The sequence below is a fragment of the Monomorium pharaonis genome, chromosome 1 (assembly GCF_013373865.1).
Source record: "Monomorium pharaonis isolate MP-MQ-018 chromosome 1, ASM1337386v2, whole genome shotgun sequence".
NCBI lineage: Eukaryota > Metazoa > Arthropoda > Insecta > Hymenoptera > Formicidae > Monomorium > Monomorium pharaonis.
Genome location: NC_050467.1, coordinates 2,192,316 through 2,208,092, shown reverse-complemented (window position 1 = coordinate 2,208,092; position 15,777 = coordinate 2,192,316). Strand labels below are relative to the sequence as shown.

General features: G+C 44.1%; 1 protein-coding gene across 2 annotated transcripts in view; it reads left to right on the top strand.

The window, feature by feature from the left end:
- LOC105839826 (nephrin) overlaps positions 1–15,777 on the top strand; it is a 352,537-nt gene that overhangs the window by 121,855 nt on the left and 214,905 nt on the right. The window lies entirely within an intron of this gene.

Below are 15,777 nucleotides of genomic sequence, written 5' to 3'. Positions count from 1 at the left end.
ACGAGCGGTGTTTGAATAAGTCGCACGTGGAGAACGATAACACGCGCGGCACGCAGGATTCCTCGGCGAAAATTCCTCCTAAAATATTTATAGTCGCGCCTCTCTCTCTCTCTCTCTCGCTTTTATTAAATCCGCTCAAGTTCGTTCGAATTTATGTAATTAGGAAATTATCGGCAAACTGACGCTTCTCTCCCCCGCTGTCGTTCGCGGGGTATAATAATTTCTGGAAAGAAGGAGAAAAAGTTTTATTATCGTCCTCGAACTACTTAATTATTCTTGAAAAGAAGGAATATGAAATGACAGACGTGTATTAATATATCTTCTCCAATTTGCCTCCAGTGTGAACTTCATGAGCAGTAATTCAGTGTCGTGAAAAACTGACACACAATGAGACCCTTCGAGCGTTAATTTTTATTTTTTTATTTTTTTTTAAGATAATAGAAACCCATGATGGAAGGACATGCGCGCATGATAAAAAATACCGGCGCTTCCGCGTGACTCAAGACTCGGTCGTAGTTTTCAATTTGCCTCGCTGCCGGTTTCACGGGCAAGCGCTACAGTCCCCCCGGCTTTCTATTTTTACCGACGACTTCGCGGAGCGCACTCAAGTTCGGCTCGACTGCTCTCGTTAATTCCCTTAGGCACCGACACACGACCTCCAGTGGTCTGTGACGGTAATTTCCGCGGCGTCCTCTTGCGCCCCTCTCGAGTTTTCTTTCCCGCCCTCTCTCGTCCGCGCAACCCACGGATCTAATCGGGCCGGACGGCCTCTCTTTAAGACGCTGTCCAAACCAGCAGACGGCACCCGAGCAGCACTCGAACGAAAAAGCGGCTCGCGTTTCTTGCGAGCAATTTCAGAGTTTTCCCGTGGATTGGTGCGCGCGACTGTACGTTCGTTTATCTTAATTCTGAGACCCGGGGCACGGGGTAAGAACGACGGCTCTTTTGTTCCCGCGTTCATTTGTTCGGCGACACGAGAGAGCACCATCTCTCTCTCTCTCTCTCTTTCGTCTTTTTCCTCGTTAACGCCAGGTGTCTTTCGAATGCGTTTTCCTCGATGACGCATCGCGCGGTTGTTTGCGCGCGCGATGCGTTTTATTTTCACTTTATACATCGGGCCGGGTATTTTTTTTTTCTCGTCATTGTCTCCTCCCTCCCCCTCCACGTGTCAGCCGTGTTACACGCGAAGACGTTAAACGCCTGCGAAAAAACCCGCACATGATCGAGCAATTCCGAACGGATCGATAATCATCTCCAGCCGGAACAAGCCGATGACGTGGCGATGGCGGCGTCGAAGCTCGCTGCGAAATTTCCCGTCGTAAAAGCGGCGAAGAATGAGCCGTGATTTTATAAAACGCGTGTTACGTGGGCAATGATGCCATCGTCACGATGACAAAACACATATTACGACGGTTAAATAGAGCACGAACCGCAGCCGCGTCCGCGTTCGTTAAACTGACGATTGTTCATCATTAATAAGAGATAATGAGATTTCGGTTCGTTCAATTCTGTCAAATTAAGTTGAAAATAAGAACTAGTACTATCACATCTTTATCCTTTCATCTTCTCCCCTCCCTTCGCCTTGTCGCTCCTGCATTTCCGTTTGTTGTACCGTAGAAAATCATTATCTGCGAAATAAAACGAGTGTAATAAACTGACAAGGCCGGTTGGCAGAACGTGTTTTTTTTACCGTCGCCACTTTTTTTTCTTCTTTTCGTACATCGCAAACGAAGCGGATATCGGCTGCGTATCTATCATCCGTCCTCGCGTTTCTGTCGGCAACAAACACGGCGATTGATAATTATCGCTGGTTTTTTTTTTTGCTCGCTTAGGGTTTTTACGCGGTTATTACGCGTACGATCATCATTTACGAGCGAGGGACTATTTCACTTAACCGCGCGCGATTTGCAATCCATTTATCAGCCCGGAGATGCAAAAAGAAACAAAGGAGAAACAGGCAAAGGAGAATCGGGCGCTAAGTAAAACGGATGATGGGATATTAGAGCGTACAAGTAATGCATATATTAACGAAGTTCTTATCCTTTCCGAGCGTTCGTTTGTTTCTCCACCCCCTGAAGTCTAAAACTTCCCTTCGGGGATATGAGTAAACACTCTGAGGAACTTACGAGAAGAGGAAGAGAAAGAGAAAGAGAGAGAGAGAGAGATAGAAAACGGGAATTACTATCCGGAACTGCAAAGAGAGTCGTCAGTGGTAAGACTGCAGTAATCAACGACGTAAAATGCTTGAATGCCGTACAGTTCTTTCTCAAAGAAAAAGAGCAACGGAGAACTTTTACATTTCTGCGCGTATAATTCCTGCTCATTAATATTTTTATATTCGGGAATAAACGTGACGCGTTTTGATTTAATTGAATCAACGAGAATAGAGTTTGTGTACTCAATAATTATGTAGGTTGATTGGTTATATAGGTCTACATAAATTTGACCTATAGAAATGTAACACATGATAAAAACATTTGACTGTTTAATATTACATATGGAATACCACGCGATCTACCTAAATAGACCTAAATAGAACACGTTGCTTTATAATTAAGCATAAAATCTCGATATCATTACGAGGCGTTATTACAATTGGAAATCAATAGCAAAGTACTTTTAGCAATTAGCTTTTTGTTATTTACATGAAACAAATTTTAATATTAAGTATGTTAATATCATAATCTTCTAATAAAGAACCGAAAAAACCAATTTTTTAAATAAAAAATGCAGATGCAAACGAACAATTATGCTTATACATAACTGAATATTTTTAATAATATAAAAAATAATGAAAATTTCATGATAGTAACTACTTGCGTTATTAATTTGAGAAACGTAAAGCCGTGCACTTTTTCTTTGAATATGCAAATAGAATATGAAAATGGGGTGTCAAACTAATTATCCTAATTGAACGCGCACATAATTAGGGTAACGATAAGAATTTGAACAAGGTTCTTTGGGCATATTGCATATGTAATGATTGCTGCTAGATAAAGTTCACAACTAATTTTTTTGCAAAAGTGATTTCGCTAATTACGATGAAATGAATAATATCCTCGGATTTAGAGACAAAATATTGGTAACGAAAAAAAAAAGATACGATTTTTTCGCGACTTGTTACAGTATTGCATCAGATCTTTCTTCATTAATTCGTTCCACGTGCACACGTGTATTCTGCCGTAAAGTAAACAGTTCACATACGTCATACGTGTCAATTAGCGAGACGCGGTAGCGTTCTGTATTATCATCTATGCATGTATTTGTATCTCATTGTGTATCGCTGTTTCAGCACAACGTTAAGAAACGCCATAATTTCCCGCTGCAAGAACATATTTAAACAACAAGCTGATGACATCGCTCGCGAAACGATTATTAGCTATGCTCGGCATACTTTTCGTCCTTACGCGCACGATATACTTGTTAATTAATTTATGCATACAATTTCATAGTAGTTAGACACTGCCGGTGAGCACTAGTGCCAGAAATTCTCCGGGCAGTCTCCCGGTCTCTCGGCTATGGTTAAAGTATTCGCGGCGAATCGACTTCGTCATTAACGGATAAAATAATGACCGGCGAAACGCAACCTGGAACCCGGATTGATCGTTAAACCCGGCAGTTAACAATGCAATTATCGGCTTTGTCGCCTTGACGCGGCGCGCGGCGTTCAGACGTTACGTAAGCACGCACGCCGAAGCAGCGTTCGAAATTATCGTACCGCGGCGCGCAAACATTGCTTTGTCATTCCAAGCCTCCTGCATTCAGGAATAATCCTTATTGTTGTTCCGCGCATAATGAGACGCCGCCTTATCAGTCGCGCTTAAAGATCGTAACTGGATTATGTTTTACGAGTTAACCAGCGTGCGCTGTTTGTATAATGAGTACACGAATAGATGAATGTATGAATGCATGAATTTATTACAGCTCGTTCTTTCAATGTGGTTCGGCTTATAGACGAATCAAATTTCCGTTTCGAGGATCTCTCTCTCTCTCTCTCTCTCTCTCTCTCTCTCTCTCTCTCTCTCTCTCTCTCTTTCCTTCTGTCCTTTCTCTTCTCTTTCTCTCTGATTCACACAGGGCATCACGCCCAGCTCGTATTTTCCAGGACAGTCGTTCTCCATGCACCTGCACGTTACGAGCGTTAAGGCGAGCCCGTCGTTATGGGACGGCCTGTACAAATAGCCCTCCTTTCTCCGCCCCCCCGCCGTCTTTCTTTCCATTTTTTTTTTACATTCTGCCTCTCCCCATTTTTTACTGGGGACGCATAACTCAGCGTGTGCGACGCGCCGCTAATATCCATCGGTTTTATACACGCGTCGCTCGCCTTTAGTGCTCCGGTCAGGAAAAATGGTGGTGTCGCGTAAAAAAAAAGCATACCGTGGCACCGTTAAATCCGCCATCCTGTTTATTGGTTAATATACAACAACGGGGAGTCCACGACACGGGGAAGCATCTTCCACCGATGTGTTTTCACGAAGCTCTTTTTATCTTGACTCGTCCCGGTGCGATTTCATTTTACATATTTATACGCTGTAGCCGCATGATTTTAAATAGTTAATGGGACACCGATCAAAGTGTCATTAATGTCGGCAATGGTCGGTAATGAGTGGCCGCGCGCCGCTGCTCTTATCGACTTCGCAATTTTTCGTCAACATTTCGTGAAAGAGGCCTAATGAAAGGGAGAATTACGAGCCTACGCGACGAGCGTAAGAAGCGAGATAAAAAACACGCGGTTCCCTCGCGCAAGCGTCGCGGTCCGACGGCGAAGAAAGAGAAAGAGAGAGAGAAAGAGAAAGAAAAGATCTGAAAGGCACCCCGCTGCTTGAATACGCTGCAAATTCCGTCTTACGCCAGGAAGAAATAGCGCTACGAGCACGCGGTTACGTCACCGACGCCGACGCGGAAATACACGGGCGTCAAAGACTAACGAAGAAAGGGCTAAGGGCGCAACCGGCGTCGCTACGCGCGGAAAACCGACACCGGTCTACGTCGCGCTCGTACCATGTTCCTTTTTCAGCGGGAGAGACGTCGCGCAGCGGCTTCTCTGAATTCACCTGGGGCAGATTACAGTCGACGCTGAAAGCGCAAAGCGCAAGGCGGCACGATAAAAAGAGGGGAGGAATTTCCAAGATCGCGGTTTCTACCTCTCCCTTCAACCCCTCCATCTTTTTTCTACTTCTGCTCGTTGTAACGCCGTCGCGACGATCGTCCGCGAAAAAAAAAAATCACGGGAGCCACGTCAATACGCGGCCATTTCCGCGTCAACGTGACGACGGAAATTTGATCGCGTACCTTTCGTTTCGTGAAGTCTTCGTTCACATTTCAATAAATGAATTTAGAGAGACTAGATTAAAAGTGACCAAAAAATTTTTAGTCTGTAGAATTTTAATAAAAAAAAAAAAAGTTGTAAGAGGATAAATGGTTTTAAAGTGTGAATTTTGAGGCATTTTCGAAAATCGAAAAAATTGAAGATGACAAATCTTTGCAATATTTCAAACGAAATTAATGTTTTAATTCAATTTATTAGTTTCATATGAGAAAACAATCTTTTTTATCTGTAATCTGTTTGTTCTAATTAATGAGAAAGTAGTGACAAAAAACAGCCTGATTATTATGTTCAAAAAATCGCATCATAATATTAGAAAAGGAAAAAAAAAAGATGAAAGGAAATTACAAAATCTGACGGCGAAAAAAGGTAGAGAAGAAAGAAAGAAAAGTGTATCACAAATTGCTGAGTTTATCTCTGTGATTCTACGAGTTAGAGGATTCCCTCAACTGGGATTGAAGTAATTCTCTCTGATTAAGTAACCAAAGTAGCTTGCGTTATCTTGTTAGAAATACATTTGCAAGAATTAATCAGAGAAAAACTGAACGAGAGTCAGTCGGCGTCGAAAGTTTAAATAGATTTCCTAAAATTATTATTTGATTCTTGATATTAAATATTGCATGAATCTCTTTGATTATCTCGTAGAAAATTTTGGCATTGGATTATGTACATTCGTGACTGCATGATCAAGTATACTAGCGCGCCTAAGATTGTGATGGTTATTAGCGAATCAGAAGTTCGATCAACTACGATGCATTCGAACTATCTCTCTTCCCTCTCTCTCTCTCTCTCTCTCTCTCTTCAAGCTTCCTCCTTCGCTCATTCCGCGGTAACTCAGGAGCTTTGCTTAAGCTAAGCTTAAATAAGCAAACTGTCGCGTAGGTAGCTTCGGCCAACGTTCCCCCGCCCTCTTCATCAACTCCGTCCGAGCAACTTTTTGGCGGGTAGTCTGCGCTAACTGCCGAGTTAACTCACGAGGAATATTGCCGTAAGTCGTCAGCGAAGAAGCCACGAATTCCCTAATAACGCCTTGACTGTCCGTTAAAACCGAAGATAAATAAGTTTTGTGACTACCAGAAACTTGGGAAAACGGTTGGATATCCAGCTTGAAAAAGTCCTCGATTGTTTTGCCAAAAGGAAACATTTTGCACGGCGTATTTTTCCAGCATAATAATTGATTGAAAAAAATTACGTGTTCGATAACTTGATTAAAATTTTATTTACATCGAGGTAAAATCACATTAACATTGCTCCTTTGAAATAATATCCTATTCTTGTTAATTTAAGCTTTAAATTGCATTACATTATTAAGGATTTAAATTTTTAATTGTGTTCCGGATACTGTAATGTGATTACGTCGTTAATCATTAAATCGATCTGTTCTCTTAACCACGCTGGAAAGTTTTTATTAAGATAAATTGATATACTATGTATATATAAAGTGGCACCGATTAACGCTTCTCCGCTGTCTTCATTAGCTCCATTCGCAATTAAGAACTCTGCGGAAAGTCGGCGCCAAGTATTGGATTATATTAGCGCGTGCTGCAGTAAGATAGTGAATAAAGGGAGGTTTCCAGTCGCGATATTATCTCTATAGAAAAGTCCCTGTTAAAACGAAAAGAAAAAACGATATTATTCCATAATCAACAACTGTAACACCCGATTTATTGCGAACCAATAATGTTTTCGTGACAATTATATCGTTACAACGCTCATGCTGGATATACATATGTAGTATTTTCATAGAACATGACGATCGGAGGTATCTCTAGCGTAGATATAGAATCGGCCTCCTTACATTTGAATCCGCAATGAAAATATTTAGAGACGGGGAGAATTATCGAGAAGCAAAGTACATATAGACGATCTAACGGAGTGTATTCTGAGCATGAATCGTGACACATACACGTTGTATTATCGAGCACGCGATTAAAGATAACATTTTTACAAGTCAAATTTTCTTAAACTTTTATCAAATTTATCGACAGTTTTAACATACAGAAAATGAAGTATAGGAAGATAGGAGGAAAGAGGATATTACAAAAAGAAGGACTAACGATGTATTATTTTTTCGCTTTGTTGATTTTATGAAGAGCATCAAGAGAAGTTACAAATACAAGTTTAACGCATGATAATACAAAGGTAACAACGTCAGCTCGGTCGAGCATACGAATCCGACACCTGTGAAGTATTTCGTTTGTTTAATGGGATATTGACGCTCGCTGTTTCATTATTCTCTGTCGTCGCCATCTCACCGGCGGGAAAACCGAGAAAGCCGCGGAATAATCACGGAAACGCCGATAGAATCGCCGAACAAGCGCCGATCCAATAATACCGCGATGCCCAGGGGAACGCGGAAAAGCTCTTGGACGACATCGTTCGGCCATCGTTGCGAGCGTGTTTCCGCAAAACCGTCAGGCCGTCGCAGTAAGATTTGTAGGACGCTCCAACCTCTTGTCCTCGGGTCTAAGTGTCCTTCCTTGTACGGCCGGTATTCTAACGTCCCTTATGTATCAATGTATATACATAATACAGATATATATGTATGTACATAATACAGGAGACGTATATAATAATATTCCGAAAGAATAAATTTTCTCTTCTCTGAATTTCCAGGACGGTCGCTTGAAACAAAAGGGGAGCGCGCTCATGGATTTAATTAAATATCGGCGCGATCTTCAAAGCGCCGCCGCCGTTATGAAAAGATTCCAGGGGATAATCATCCGTGCCATTAGCAGACGTATTATTGCGTTTATCTCTGGAATCCGCGACGCGGGATTGCGCCCGGATTGCGAAAGAGAGTGTAAAAATGATCGCGTTTATGTTGTTACACGTGCAGCAACGCTGCTGTTTCCTCTTCCTTCCTCCGCCCGGGAGGTACGGGGAGAGGGGTATAACGGTATCGAATGGAAAGCGCGATACGATCGCGACCTGTGTAAGTAATGGGCGCATTACAGTACTCTCCGCTAAGCTCTACCGCGCGCGCGGCGAGGATTATAAACGCCCGGTGTATTGCATGCGCCGTACATAAATGATGCACGCGGCATGCACGCCACTCAGGCTATGCCCCGCGGTCAGAATAGCCTGAAATATTTAATGGCCGCGCGATTATTTCACAACGGATTTTACCGCGCTGGCGCCACGCGAAAGTATAAATCGGTTTACAGCTTATTAAATCTGGCTTTACATCCGCCATCTATCTCGCGAATCCGGATGTCGTTCCGCTGTCCCTTCGCCTCCGGTTCCGGTTGCCGGCGCGAACAATATCTCCCCCAGTGTGCACGTGCAAATTTTTTCATGATCGATGGCGTGTTACGAATTCTTCTGCGAACGCCTGCCCACTCGTTAAGTTCAACATTCGCCATGCACGTGGATAAGCATCCTACAGTTCCGTCGGCGAATCACGCGAATTTAACGAATTCGGTGATTTATTAGAAGTATATATCAAGAGCGCGAGTTTGTGAAACTTTTCTGCGCAGAGCGTCCTTCATTGTAATCCCTTCCTGCGAATTCTGCGACGAGAATTTTAAGTCGATTACAATTGCATTGAAGTTGTAATATCCTGCAAATTCCGATTGATTAGAAATAAAATCAATATCGTAGAGTCATATTTCAGAGTAATTATCTTCACCGATTTGTGCAGATTTTAGATGTTACAGAAAAAAAAAAACAGTTTAAAACATTAATACCAACTCATGAAAATTAAATAATGAGTATATTTTCCATAATGAAACTATACAACTGTAAATTTCTTTATATAAGCGTATTATATCTATTCAGCGGGCTGTGTGTTTTAATTTCAATTTAATTACATTTAATATTTAAAAAATATTTTCAAAAAGAACGTCCTTTTTTTTATATCGAAAAAATATTCGATACGTATGATTTTTATTATATCGTTATTAGAAAATATGTGTGGAAAAAATATCTCTTTTAAATCGTAATTGAAAGAGAGAGAGAGAGAGAGAGAGAGAGAGAGAGAACATTAATACGTTTCATGTTTTTTTTATTCAATGACACGAAAATAACATGACATAAATCTTAAGAACACAGGTACATTTTTAATAACATTCCCTATTTATTTAATAAATCGGCTCATCCGTGGCTTCGCGCATTAAAGGGTGCTGCGAGGCACGTAAACGCGTGACGTGGCAACCAACTAGCTGCGATTTAAAAAACTCGAAAACAATGTTTCTCCATTAACGGAGGAACATATCCTCCAGCGGTTTTTGCGAAAAATCAAGAAGGACGCACGTATATCGAAACAGCTCGAGGGCTAAGCGGGGACAACATCGTGAGGACTTCCCCCGAGATAATATTGTCTTTGCGGTCCTTGCCGAGCTTAGTGACTTCGATGCCGGGTTTAAGAACCGAGCATACAACCGAAGAACCCCGTGCTCCGGGTGTTTTCACCCGTAATATTTGGACTGCTTCGAGACCCCTACATCCCCTAACCCCTCCTTCCCCAGCGAGCGCGCGCGCGGATTGCTTTGTAGCCGGTACTTAGGAGGCCAATAAAAGTACCGACTACATTCTCACGTGCACGCAACAGTTACGACTACACGCGAGCGCTTCGATATTTGCTGAAAGGCTTGTAATTGGATGCCGTTTAATGCGTTATTGGAACCACCATCGTTTCATATTGTTCATACAGACAATTTCTTGTTTTCTGTACAGTTTTGTGCACTATTGTTTACTAAAATAACACTGACGATTAATTATATAACTTCTCCCTTTCTCTCTTTCTCTCTTTTAATCTTCAACAACATCGATTTTGCAATTACGATTTGAATGTGTTTAGTTACATCGGTCGATTGTTCCCTTGTTGTTTAAGAGATCTATTTATATATAACAATTAGCGCGCGGTCGCGTGATCCTATTGTTAATTGTGAACGCATACCTGCCCCGTGAATAGTTCAAAGTCTATTAATCGATACGGGGGTTGCAATGACCGAACGAAAGTTTCACTCTAGCCGCAGCCCGGCCCCAGTTGGGTTCGATTGGTCCGTGATTAAGTCTAATCGCGAAACTCGTAGCGCTCGGCCGCTCGTTGCGACTTAAAACTCCTTTAATGACGGAAGAAGAGAAATTACGCGCTCTCCAACATCTGATGCGCCGATGTGGGTTAACGAGCGCGAGGCGCGAGGAGGTATCGGCGCTTCGGATCTGAAAACTACGGAAGAGCAATTCGAGGGGAAGTAAAAGTTATGGGTTCCGCGCGGGATCTTCTTTCGTAGGATTTCGCGGGATCAACGGCGGGTGCGCTGTGCGTCGAACTCTCGCGCGGCTCGCCCGAGCAAGAAGAACCCGCTTCAACCGCTATCTCTCCTCGGCGAGATCGTGACGCCGCGATAGCTGGCACCGCCATTCGCAGTCGGCGGTGACAATTCGCGTCCAAATCCCGAGGATTTCGCTCCTTCCCCCCCCCCTCCTCTCCGCGTGAAAAAAAGAAGGCGCGTGAGTCACGAAAACAGAGTTGCCCCCAACCACATTTTCACCGCCGTTAGCGTAACGCGGGATTATCGCTCTGTCTTCAAGGTATCAAGATCTGAACAACTGTTCAGGAAATTTAGCGACTGTCCTCCAATAATCCAAACAGTAAAAGCAGAAGTGAGATGACCGTTTCTTTTTTTTCTTTTTTACCCCGACGGGTTTTTTCCCTACAGTTTTTTTTTCTGCCTGTTCCTGTTAACGATCGACCCGGTCCGCTTGGGAGAATTTTCATGCGAATGCCAATTTTGCTTTAAAATACGATTTTAAAATATTACACCGTTTCCAAGTGACTCCGCGTTTTATTTCCGTTTGCAACGATCGCACGGGCAAATCCCCGATCGACCGTTCGAATCACGTCCCCCTGTAATTTTGCTAATTACTCCGGGGTTATCTCGTTCGCTCTCGCAAGAAAGTGCCGGCGCGTCATCCGACCGATCGATCAATAACGCAAAACGCATGTCGAAAGCGGGGTGATCCTCGAACCGGACCCTCTATCGCGCACGGCGGCAGCCAGTAGATTCGCGATAACTCCGAACATGCAATTACCGTCGAAGTGGATTTCGACTCATCCTCCCTTTTCCCCTCGCCCCCTGCCTCCCCCCGCACTCTTCCTACGCTATCCATACGCTCGAGGGTGGAATGTACCGAGCACTTCACTCGTCGGGCTCTTTGGCTCGTAGATTCGAATTCAAATTTGCGAAAGCCTCTTCCTATCCCCACCTCGGTGTTCTCTCTCTCTCTCTCTCTCTCTCTCCCATGGTCCCCGCAATACCTATGATGCCAATCGCATCCGTTCGATCCGACTGGCCGGAAATAATTGTCGACCTTCCGTGCGCGCTTTCCGCACCTTTGGCGGAGGGGATTTTACGCGGGTCGCAGAATTTTCGACGTCTACATGTTCAATTAAAGGGCGATGTTAATTAAAATATATTGACACGGGGAACCGGCGCGGCGCCGCGCCGCCTGAGCGATCAATTAATTAAATTTTATCAATGGCGCGTATTTACGATTATAATGCGGCTCTTGACTGGATGCGCGATCAAATGAGAATCGGAAGCAATGTTGATCCGCGCGGCGATGCGTCGAGGACGCGCGCGCGTAATTATTTTTGCCTCGTTCATTACGACCTTGTTATTTGCAACTTTGTTATTTCGATTTTTTTTTTTTTTTTTTTTGTTTAAATTGGAGGAGACAATTGTTCAAAGTCGTACTCCGTAAAAAGTGACCATGCGTTCTGGATACGGTATCTGGCGGTAGCAATTTAGGAAGTTGCTGCAACTAAATGTGTTTTGTAATAGAATGTAAATTAAAACAAATTAAATGAATTAAAGCTTTTTGTTCTGGAAGATCTCGTTTTAATTTAGTATAGCGAACTCGATACGAGCTGCTCCGATCGAGCGAGGGTCGCACTCACGAAATTCACGGGAGCTTTACGACTGACAAGCTGCTCGTGACCCTCACTCTCCGCCTAACCTTTAGTACTCTTTCCATAAAGCAAGAACGCTCTTCCATACAGCGGCGTTACAAGGGAGAACTTCGAACTGCGACGGGTCAAAGTACGTCGTTTCCGCTCCCGTTTCGCCGCCACGGCTTCCACGGTGCACGGAGGACGTTGACGACCGGGAAGCGGGAAAGATACTGCACTCTGGCGCTTACCTGGCCACGTTCGCTCTTAGCCGCATTTGCCTTTAAAACTGTCGAAAATTTACGGGCCCCTTGCCTCGCGCCCTCCGCATCACCGCTGGCGCATGTTTATTGCGAAACTTCCCCTCCTCAGCCGGGTAATACTCGTTAGGGTGGCGAAAACATTAACGGAATAGAAAGTGGGATACGTTAATGAAGGACACGGAAAGTAACTCGTTAAACCGGAACTCCGTCGGCGCAAAATTTAAATGCCGAACGCGTGGAAGGGTGAATGAAGGCGGCGCGGGGAGGAAGTGAAAGGCAAAGGGCATGAGATTAGACGGATTATTTTTGCGCAAAGCGCAGCCGCGGCGCGACTATAATTTCGAGGAATTAAAATTTCACTTGTTACTCCCCCTCCCCCCCCACCCTCTTTCTGGTTCTGCACTGTACGTCTATTTCATTCCATTACGAACGAAAGTACGTCTCGGAAAGAGCTGAACGCGCGGCGTTCGATTTCTTTTTTTCATCAGCACCGACCTCGTTTGTTGTAATTTTCCCGCGGATTTGTCCGCGTTGAAGAGCCGCGAAACAAATGAGATTAGCCAAATTACAAAAGCACTGGATATTTTACGATCCTCCCCCTTCCCCCCCCCCCCCCGTGAACCGCCTCGTAAATTCACCTGGAAATTGTGAGCGACGGACTCTCCGCAACACGGATTTGTTTACGTTTTCTCCCCAGCTCTTCCTCGACGAGGTTATCCGGCATGAAGATCCCCAAAGCAGCGGCGCGATACGAGCAATTTTCTCCGCCAGTCCGTTCCCCCGTTGATTTTCCGTTTCCGCCGATGCGACAATCCCCGTATTCAGAGAGCGCGCGCGCCTGTTAGCTGGAATCCGTACTTGTTGAGTCGCTTAATGGGCCCGGGGCAAGGCGCGCACAACGCGGGAAAGTTGCCCCCAGCAATTTTTCACTCGGCTAAGTCCCCGAAACTCCATTCGATTCCAGATTGCTCGACTTGTTCGAAGTTCGCGCGCGGCCGCGGCGGCGGCCTGAGAAACCAACCGACAACCCCTCTTTCGACAGCCGCCCCTCCTCCCCGCCTTCTTTCTCGCCGGTGTATGAATATACGTGAGGCGCTAAAAAGCGACATGCGCCGCTCCTTGATGAAAACTTTCCCCGCACAGCTCGTTCCCGACGATTCTTACAAACTTGTTCTTTCTCCTTGGGAGATTCCTCGTACGAACTTTGGTTCACAAGGTGAGCAAAGAGAAGAGCAAGTTGCCGCAGCGATTATGCAGCGAGAGGATGCCGTGTTCTTTTCGCACACTTCGAGTTTACGTCGGGCAAATTATTTGCCGAGCGGGGCGCAGGGAGGCTTTTTGGGGGAGAGGAATTAATTTAATGTTAAGTAGCGGCGATGTGAGTTGTGGAAATGTTACGGAAAATGCACGATTAATAGGTAATCAAATTCGAGACATGCGATGTGTATCTATTTCAATTATGGCGTTTGATGCGACATGCCAATAAACCGTAATATCACGACTGTATCAAATCAAAGCCTGCAAATCGAATTATGCGCGTTGAAGACGCTAATTTGATACTATCGGTGATACGTCAAATGTGCAATCGTAACGCTTCGGTGGCCGGAGTTACGGAAACACATACTCCGGTGAACTTGTCGTAAGGATCATATCGGATATGATTTGCGCGCATTTAAGTTTCAAATCCCATCGCGGTAATTGACGTGGAAAACTCGCGTTCCGCAGAGCGGCACGATGAAATATTTATCCGAGCGGGCGGGCCAACAAGCTGAAAACGCATTTGCAAAGCCGGGCCCGTATGTAGTAACGAACGCGTAATTGCGTGCACCGACCCTCGTAATTAAGCTCACCGAAGTACTCTTGATTATCACGAGGATTAGTCTGATGAGTCTGACCGTTTCATTTCGCAACCCAAGTCAAACGCGGTTACATTGACAGACTGATGTCGTTTCTTGAATCCTGGATGCGGGTAATTCAGACGTATTGTGCGCCCAGGGCGCGCATTCTCCCTGCTAATCGATCGCTTTATTGCAATCGGATTGTTATTAAACAGCACTGGCGAAGGGAATTATTACAAGTATCTTGATAAGTACAATAAGTATCCTTTCGGAAATCCGTTTGTGTAAATCGTATAGAGACGTAATTGATATGAGAAAAACGAATACGACACATACACAAACAATGCTTTCGAGGAAGCATAGCGTGGAATGTTAATTGCGTTTATTGATTACAGCGAGGTACTTTGTAATACACATTGAGATCATATAATTTTATATCTCGGTTACATCATTGTTTTCAAAATGACCCATTAAATTTATGAGAGTATAACTGATTATAATTAAATCTCGTATATAATCTCCTTTGCGCAATGTGTTTAACAGTGAAAGGACGATGTATAGATTGCTCTGACCGAGATAATCTCGCAATCCCTATCACTTTTACTCCAGCACTTTTACTCTATCTTACCTCCTGATTATAATATTAATATATAATTAGACGTGTACGCTTAAGATAAATTTGTAGAAGCGTCCCACGAGTCGACGACAGGATTCTGTCGCACGGACATTTAGTTTGACACAGTTGCAAATAAAGTTTACGTGTCATTACATACTTAACTGACTTCGAAGTGCGTTTCGATAACTTCGCTTCCGCTGGCTCGAAAATTCGAAATCGGTAAATTAGTCATAAATCACCGTTAATTCCGGAAGAAACAATCGTAGTTCTTACCGCGTTTCTCGATCACGACGGCAATATTCCCGCGTTTATCGTGCGAATTAGTCGGATGAAACTGACCGTTTCGAAACTCGCGTCGAACGCAGTCACGTAGGATCGCGCGCCTCTCCGTATATCCGGCCGCAAAAAGCCGGAGGGTGGATGTCTGGGTGCTAGCTGATACCAGCTAGCAGGGAGCATGTTGAAAGCATTAGGAAGTTTCTTGCGACCCGCCCCGGTAGAAATTAGAGGCAATCATTCTCGGCTTAACCGATGCACAGTTCGAACGGTTTTGCTCGCAGCCCGCCCCCTCTCGAAGAAGGACGGGGAACGTCCTTCTAATAACGGACAAGACCCTTGCGCTGCCACCACCGCCGTTTGCGAGATACTGCGATTGTTTTGCGAATGCAAAACGCGCGATAACATTCCGTGAAAGATATTACTATCGATTTCCTGAAATCGCCGATACACTCGAGTTATTTGTGAAATATATCTGCGCATATACTTGCACATTGTTATAAGGATATCGGCAGTTTTACATAAAAAGAACAGTTTTGTTGAAGTGTAAAAAATTGATT